The sequence below is a fragment of the Mastomys coucha genome, unplaced genomic scaffold (assembly GCF_008632895.1).
Source record: "Mastomys coucha isolate ucsf_1 unplaced genomic scaffold, UCSF_Mcou_1 pScaffold8, whole genome shotgun sequence".
In the NCBI taxonomy this organism is placed as follows: Eukaryota; Metazoa; Chordata; class Mammalia; order Rodentia; family Muridae; genus Mastomys; species Mastomys coucha.
Window position 1 is genome coordinate 36,886,224 of NW_022196914.1, and position 8,848 is coordinate 36,895,071.

Consider the following 8,848-nt stretch of genomic DNA (forward strand, 5'->3'; position numbering starts at 1 on the left):
GAAGGAAGGGAGGGAAATCGTCCACCTATCAGAACATCAAAGATCAAGAAAACATATTTTCACTTATTCTGGCCAGGATGTGAAGTAAGGGGAACACTTATGCCTTGATGGCAAGAGTACACATTTATACAGCCACTATAAAATTCAGTTTCTTGATCTGCACCCAGAGCTTGGGCTGCTCAACAATTCTGTGCACAGAGCCTGCCAGCAGAGAGCTGATCTTCCTGGAGTGCCCTCACTCCCTGGCTCAGAGGTGAGAGAGCCATTTTCTCTTCAATAACTATCCGAGACAGGACCTGCTTGGAGTCCATGTGCATAAAGACGGCACAGGAAAAGTGGAGCAGCTAGGACAGGACCTTTCTGGTCTCCATCTGTTCTCGGAGCCTGGGCTGTTCTACAGCCCTCTGTGCACAGGTTCCACCAGGAGAGAGCTGGTCTCCCAACAGTCCTGGCACAGGATGACAGGGACAAGCTCCAGCCAGACACAAGGACAACTAACAACAGAGATAACCAGATGGCAGAAGAGAACTGACTTTAAAAGTTGTTCTGGGTGTGACGGGCACACCTACACACACACCCAGAGAGAGAGAGACAGACAGACAGAGACAGACAAAGAGAGACAGAGACAGGGAAACAGACAAAGAATAGTTTTGGGGAGAAAATAGTCTCGGCATACCTAAGTAAATGTTCCTGTGGCTATACGTGGGATTCCTCAGGCTGCACAAGCACAATTCAAGTTACATTTCTCACTGTTGATAACATTCCATTGTCTTTTCTCAGTTAAGGGAGAAGCTTTTACTAAATTCCTGTCTCTGTTTCATGAATCTGCCAAACAGCACAATGGGTATTTAAAAATGTTTTCTTTTTAAGACAAGGTTGTATGTAGCTGAGGCTGGATTTGGACTCCCTATGAAGCTGAGGATGACTTTGAACTTCCGACTTTCTATCTTCTAATAGGCCTAAATAGCCATTTCTAGTTTATTCAGTGCTGGAGATTGAACACACAGCTTCATCTGTAATAGTCAAGTACTGTAACAGCTGAGGTGCACCCCAGCCTTGATCTTTAGTCTTTTACCTGAAATTTTATTAAACAAGGACAACCCTAATTACAGGAAAAGTGTCTCAGAGTCGAAAAGTATAGAGGAACTTGGTATTAGGCCTTGTCTGCTCTTCCTTCATTAAGTATGTAGACAGCTCTACTTCACTCCTCCTATGAGAAGAGATTTAAATCTTTTCTAGTAATGCTACATTTCTGAAGATAGATGTTTTAATCACCCTTGTTTAAAAACAAAAACAAAACAACCAACAACACTAATGGTCCTTTAAGTGATGTCACAAGACTTGCACACAGATTTAGACATAGCATAACAGGTTTTAAAGGAGATCTGGTTATATCATCCTCTGATTTTTTTACCAAGGTAGTCAAGTCATTGCTATTATAATTAATACTGCTTAGAAAAAAACTTCACAATATTTGAAATTGTGTAAATTTTTCTGCCTACTAAAGGCTTGTTTCATTTTCTGAAAGATATCAGGTTGTCATCTGAGTCACTGTCACCAAAGTCACATCATTCTTGTGCAAATAATGGAGAGAAGCAAACATCTGCAATCTTATTCTCAGCGTAATTGTTTCCAAATGGATCTTGAAGTGATTCCCAGCTTTTCACATTCCTCTGCCAGGGATGGTCACTTTAGTGTCAGAGTCTTCATATTACTGAACAATTTCTTCCCAATAAAAAGTGATTCACAATAGTTCCACACGGGATCATTTCATCCTGAAAACATGCTTCATCTCACTAAGAGCAGAGAAGGAATCAGGATATACTGTCTTACAGCTGACTTCCAGTGATGTCCACATGTCCCTACTCACCTACTCACGGTTGCCTCTCCTACCCACCACATGCATAGAACAAACCCACTTAAGTTTAGCATTCTCTGAATGTCTGTCCATTTTATGAAGGTTTGGTAACTCAACAAGACTATGACCAATCTCATATTCAATGTGTGAATAAAAAAAATGTGTAAATCACCTTGGAGGAGATTTAGAATGAATGAATGAATGCATATATCTGTAAATGCAGCTATATCTTAGTGCTATGACAAGTGTTTACCAAATATCTATAATAAGTTAAATATTGTAAGTGCTAGGACTAATAGAGAAACAAAGGATTAGGCCTTCAGAGAGGTCAAAGGTCACCGAGTCATTATTTTATCATTCCTTTGCAACATAATCAGCATACTTGATCCAACTTGGGTCTCCTGTAAGCCCTCCAAATAATTAAATAAAAGATAATGAAAGATTGTATTAGTCTCTTTCCATTACAATAACAGAGCGTTTAAGGGGGCTAACTGTATAAAGAGAAAAGACTCATCTAGGTAACAGTTTTAGAAGTTCAAATCCCAAAGCCAGGTGAGGACCCCATTTGTGTGGCCTGTGGTAAGGGCAAAGGGTGTTGACACAGTGAGGTGACAGCATTCTTTGGGTCATGTGGCAACACCTTGAACAGGAGCTGAAAGCAAACAATCACAGTCAGGTTTGTTCTTTTTACAGCATTTCCCTTGAGAGAACTACTATACTAAAGAAGTCACACAAGAAATGGGGGTCCCCAGACCCCATGATCTTAGCACCTCTCACTCTATATAGCACAGCTCTCACCAGTGTCAATTTGGGGGCCAAGACTTTACTTACAGTGGACTATTGGGGAGCACACAAAAATATACTCAGCCATAGAAATATTAACAGTGGTCCTATATTCACAGATTTTCAAGTGAATTTGCACATTACCAACATTATCTATCTAAAGGTTCCCTATGTATTACCAACTATCTTGTAGGTACCAAAAAGGTGGTTTTTTCATCCTGTTCTTTCCTTTTACTATCTTTCTAAGCTACAACTTATAAAAGAATTTAGATTTAATGTCATACACTCAGAAAGTTACTATCTATGTATCAGTCTGAAGAGATGTAGAAACAACCACTCCCTCCAGTTATTTTCCATTAGGCTCCAAAATCTCAGGTATAGTTGGTAAAATTTGGGGACAGGGTCACTCTCACTATTTTTTTTTTTTTAAAGAATGTTAAGCTGGGAAGGCAATTGAATTGGTAAAGGCACAATTTAAAAAAAAAAAATCTCTGTAGAACTTGGAAAGCAGAAAGAAAATTCTGAGTCTTGGAAGGTAAATTCTCTGAGCAAAACAACTGCCCAAAAGAAACATGAGTCAAGACTAATCAAACACCATACAACTGAAACTAAAATGCTCCAGTTCAGAGAAGGTAAGGGAACAGAGATTAGACATTGTAACATTCATCTGCACTCCTCAAGGAACCCCTAAATGAACCTTTGAATTTTAAATGAACTACTATAACCTCACACACCCTAGGAGGTTCTAGGCACACAAAAGAACTGGGAGACCACTCAATCCTAAGGCTGAGAAGTCAGTTAAGACAGAATTTAAACAATTCCAAAAGATACTTGAAATAATTTATTTTTACAGTGTATCTTTCCCAGATGGGGAATTACTCAATTCAAAGATGTAGAAGCTCATTATAGCTTTATTCAAAACTAACAAAGATGTTACAAAATTAATTTTTAGGAGCTCACTACAACTTCTATACAGTTCAATCACATGCAATAATCACTAACACATCCATCTTTGCCAACACAGGTTTATCACAAATTAACTTTAAGCAAGTGATGTAAAAATATCATAATTATATTTAATGCACCCTTGTAAATTACACCAATTGCCAGTGTTAACATTGGCCGCACTGCATGCCAAAAAAGCTTTTAAATACCTGGAAGAAGCATGCTTTCCAAAACTGCCAGGCGAAATTTTTAAGTGAGCTGGGAACAAAGTGCGAAGAGAGAAGGAGGAAGAAAGAGAGGGGGTAAAACTTGGGAGAAAGGGAGCAAAGAGGGAGGAGGGAGGGAAAGAGGGAGGCGGGAAGAGGGAAAGAAACAGGGGAGAAGAGTTTACATCCGGCTATTCTGTGTTTCATAGAGATGCTAAAGCAAATTCTAATGTAAAGAAAACCCAAGGAAGAGAAACTTAAGCTGGCATTTCCTCTTCTTTTACAATTCCTCAGTATAACCTGAAGGTGTGGCAGTAACAAATCAAGAGACTCGTTTCAAGACAAATGTGCACTTCACTATGAAAGTAACCAATAAAGGTTAATTCAGAATACATTTTATGTGCCACCAGTTACTGAAATTTATAATTTCACAAAATATCATAATTTTTAGTAATGCATTTAATAATCTCCCTGTCTACTTTCTGTGCATGTTTTAGCAAGGCCATCAAACCCAAGGATCTCATTTATTCCAAGCAAATGTTTTTTCTAACAATAGAGTTACCCGCTCCAGAAGTTTTAAATAAATTAAGGTGAAATTGGCTTGGAAATGATTGCAAATTTTGCTTACTGTTCTCAGCTTGACATGCAATTTGACATTTGATAGTAATGCTAAATTATTCTAATCTGTTTTAAAGGCTCAGGTCAATGACTGACATGTTTAAATGCCTATGCAAACGAGCTTTTGGATAGCTTACAACTCTAACATCAAAATACATAACTCAATCAGCTTTCAGAATTAGAAAGCAAACCCAACTTCAGCACTTGTAAGCACTAAGTAAAGGCTAGAATCCAAGCTTCGGATTGGTCCAATATTGGCTTTCATCTGCAGATCCTAGGTGTAAAGTTTCACTTTGGTGTGTTTAATCTGGACTGCTTGTAGAAGCTAACTCACTTCAAAGGCCCCAGGAGAAAAGAGAAGGAAGAAGCCTTATTACATGTTGGAGCATCTTCTGGGTAGGTGCCCAGGAGTGGTATAGCTAATAACTCAGGGAGTACTATGTCAAATTTTCTGAGGAGCTGAGAGTTTCAGGGAGATTGTACCAGTTTGCAATCCCACCAGCAATGGAGGAGTGTTCCTCTTCCTCCACATCCTCACCAGCATCTGCTGTCACCTGAGTTTTTGATCTTAGCCATTCTGACTGGTGTGAGGTAGAATCTCAGGGTTGTTTTGATTTGCATTTCCCTGATGACTAAGGATGTTGAACATTTCTTTAGGTGCTTCTTGACCATTCGATAGATGCTCCAATATTAAATAAGGACACATGCTCCACTATGTTCATAGTAGCCTTATTTATAATAGCCAGAAGCTGAAAAGAACTCAGATGTCCCTCAGCAGAGGATTGGATACAGAAAATGTGGTACATTTACACAATTATTCAGCTTCAGGGGATCTGATGCCTCTTCTGAACTCTCCATGCCCCCAAATGCATACAGAGAAAGTGGGAACGGGAAGTGACAACAGTAAGGACGACAGTGATGATGGTGATGGTAGTAACAACAACAACTTAACAAACAGAAAACAGTCCTAGACATGGAATACCTCACCATGGCTTTTTGTTCAGAGAGGCTCCAGAGGCCCTTAACTATTGCTACTGCTCTTGGTTCTCCCACCAAAACTAGATGGGAAGACCCTGAAAGGCTGGAGAATCTTAGAATTTAAAATGAGGGCATTTAATAGAAATGTATGTATTAATGGATAACTTTTACTTAAAAGAGGGCAAGGAAAACCTCTGCCACAAGCCAAAAAGGTGGAGTAGCCAGTTCCAGGAACTCAGAGCCTAAGGGCGCTGGTTCCCAATACCTGCCCCTCCTGAATGATCCACAATGAGGATGGAACTAAGAATGGTCTACTGGTTTATGAGACTCTCCATCCTGCCGACCAGTAGATGAAGATTGCATTCCTAGAATGAATGTTTCCCTCCCTAACTGAATACCTTGGGTTGGGTCCCTCTGAAATTTTCCACTGTTTTTATGTTCTGTTTCCTTGGTAACTCTCTCTCCGCCCCCAGCTTCCCTTAAATACCCGACACTTCTTGTGTTCCAGGTCGAACTCCTCTGACTGGCAAGGTCATGAGATCGACCCCGGTACCGGTATCCCCAATAAACCTCATGTGATTGCAGCAAGTTTGGTCTCTCGTTAGTCATTGGGTGGTCGCATCATCCCGAGACTTGAGTAAGGATTTCCCCAGTTCTGGGGGTCTTTCAACCGTAGTGCTGAAGACACCACATACTTTGTATAACATAGAGAATTCAAGGTGGAACAGACCTGGGAGCTTCCTTCTTGCTGTCCAGCTTTCCTAAGTAGGATATGAAGGTGCTGAGCCATGGGGGCAGAAATGAACTGTTAATGTTACATTGTCCGGCCAGATAAGGCATGCCCGCTGGTAGCATAACTGTTGTCGCAGTAAACAACCACTTTCTGATTGGATTCAAGGCCTAGTCTACAGAAGGGAACCTGTGTCTGGCACTGGAAACCTGGACAACAGTACTTGGTTTGGAGACACATGGCCCTAAGGTGAGAGCATAACTACTATTGTTTGGCTAAACTGCCATGTTGTCAAACTGCCCTCTAGATATCTGTGTTCATACCCAGAGATGGGTGCAGCTGTGAACCTTAGAGAAGCTTCTTTTTGCAGTGAGAAGCATGTAATACTAAGGAGTGTTCAGCCTTGAGTGGGACATCCATATCACCTGTTCTTAAGGTGCAGGGAGCAAAGTAGAAGAGAATGAAATAATTTAAAAAGCAAAGGACAGAAAAGAGTGTTTTAAAATGTTGTCTTGCTCTCCTCCAGCGGAGCAAGATGCCCAAATGAAAGTAGGCCAAAGGGAAGAAGGTGAGCCCGGCCCCCACCTTCGTCAAGAAACAGGAGGCCAAAGAGGTGGTCAATACTTTGTTTGAGAAAAGGCCCAAGAACTTCGGCATTGGGCAGGACATCCATCCCAAAAGAAACGCTTCATCAAATGATCCCAGTACATTAGGCTGCAGTGGCAAAGAGCCATCCTCTATAAGTGTCTCAAAGTACCTCCCACCATTAACCAGTGCACTCAGGCCCTGAACAGGCAAACAGCTACTCAGTTGCTTAAGCTTGTCCACAAGTACAAGCCAGAGACAAAGCAAGAGAAAAGGCAAAGGCTACTGGCGCGTGCTGAGAAGAAAGCTGCTGGAAAAGGGCACATCCCAACTAAGAGACCACTTATCCTCCGAGCAGGAGTCAATACAGTCACCACCTTGTTGGAGAACAAGAAGGCTCAGCTGATGATGATTGGCCATGATGTAAACTCATTGAGCTGGTGGTTTTCCTACCTGGCCTGTGTAGAAAGATGGGGGCACCCTACTGCATCATCAAGGGAAAGGCCAGGCTGGGGTACCTGGTCCACAGGAAGACATGCACCACTATTGCCTTCACACCGATTAACTCAGAAGACAAAGGTGCTCTGGCTCAGCTGGTGGAAGCTATTAGGACCAATTATAATGACAGATGCGACCGAGAACTGCTGCCACTGGAGAGGCAATGTCTTGGATCCTAAGTCTGTGGCTCGAATTGCCAAGCTGGAAAACGCAAAGGCTAAAGAACTCGCCACTAAAGTGGGTTAAATGTACGCTAAGTTTTCTGTACATAAATATAATTACAAGATCAGAAATAAAGTAAAATAAAATGTCTTGAGGCCATGACATGGCTATCACAGGCAAGAACTCATATCAGCTGTGGTTACCTACACAAGATCTGCACAAAATCAAGTCTATCCATCAAAGATAGGGAAGGGGGTGGAGTATAAAGCCCACCTCTAACTGAGCAGCCACTCTAGGCTAATAGGTTTTGAGAAAGGTGAGTCACAGTCTTCAGTGGTATTGCCCCGTGTTGCTCCAGTAAAGATACCCACATCCCCAAGTTTAATAATAACTGAACTCAGCCGGTCACTAAAGGGAGAAGAGAAGACTTTTTGGGAAAAGGAGGCTAGAGAGTGTGAACCGAGTACAAAAGGATAATGGGAGTAAATGTGGCCAAAACATTATATACTTGTATACAGTTTTCTAGGAATATATAAAAATCAAATGGGTTTCTACAGAAATCTAATTTATTAAGATTTTGACCTTAGCCTCTTCATTAGCACTGCTATGTGGGGGGAGGAAGATTTAAAAAGATAATTTACAGTGTGTCTGCTGATTGTATTACCTACACATGAATGAATGACAGCTGTCATTATTGCAAAAAAAAAAAAAATTGAAGGATTCTAGAATGCCCAGCTTCAGTATTCACAAATATAGAAGATTTTTATAGATTACCATTATTTCTGTAAATATTTAAATCATATACACAGATATTGAAAGGGCAAAAGAAATCAAAATATTTTTTTAAAAAAACAGAGGAAATATAAGCCAAAGGTCAAACGATCAAAAAAAGATTTAAAAAGTACTTCATCAGTGTGATCCTTAAGATACAACAGAGCAACTGCTGAATCAGAGAATACAATCATATAACAGACTTTGTGCTGAGTCAACAAAAGATTCTGGCAAGAAACAGTAGTCTATAATACTAATAACTCCATCAAGTAAGTCTGCCAACTTCTGCATGGGTCCTTCTTGGAGACAAGAGAAAACAAGTTCTCTGTGAATGTATGAGGTTAACAAAACAACATATCAGAGACCATCCTGTAAGAATAAGTGGATATTAGGCAAAAAAATGTGGAATACCCACAATATAACTCATGGACCACATGTAGATCAAGAGGAAGGAAGACCAAAGAGTGGATGCTTCAGTCCTACTTAGAAGAGGGAACAATATCAAGGGAAGTAGAGGATGGGAGGGTCTTGGGAGGAAGAGAAGGGGGGGCGTGTAAAGAAGGGCAGAACCAGGAGCCTGGCTTGTGGTCAATAAAGTTAATTATCAGTAGACACAGTAAAAAAGCAACAGGGCTCAAATACAATGGCATTAACATTACTGTTATCTTTCAATACCTTATGAAATTAACAGCCACTACAAGCCTCAGTTTTATA

The 8,848-nt window shown here is 40.6% G+C and overlaps 1 pseudogene; it reads left to right on the top strand.

The window, feature by feature from the left end:
• Positions 1 to 6,653: 6,653 nt before the first annotated feature.
• On the top strand, positions 6,654 to 7,447 carry LOC116083742 (annotated as a pseudogene).
• The last annotated feature ends 1,401 nt before the right edge of the window (positions 7,448 to 8,848 follow it).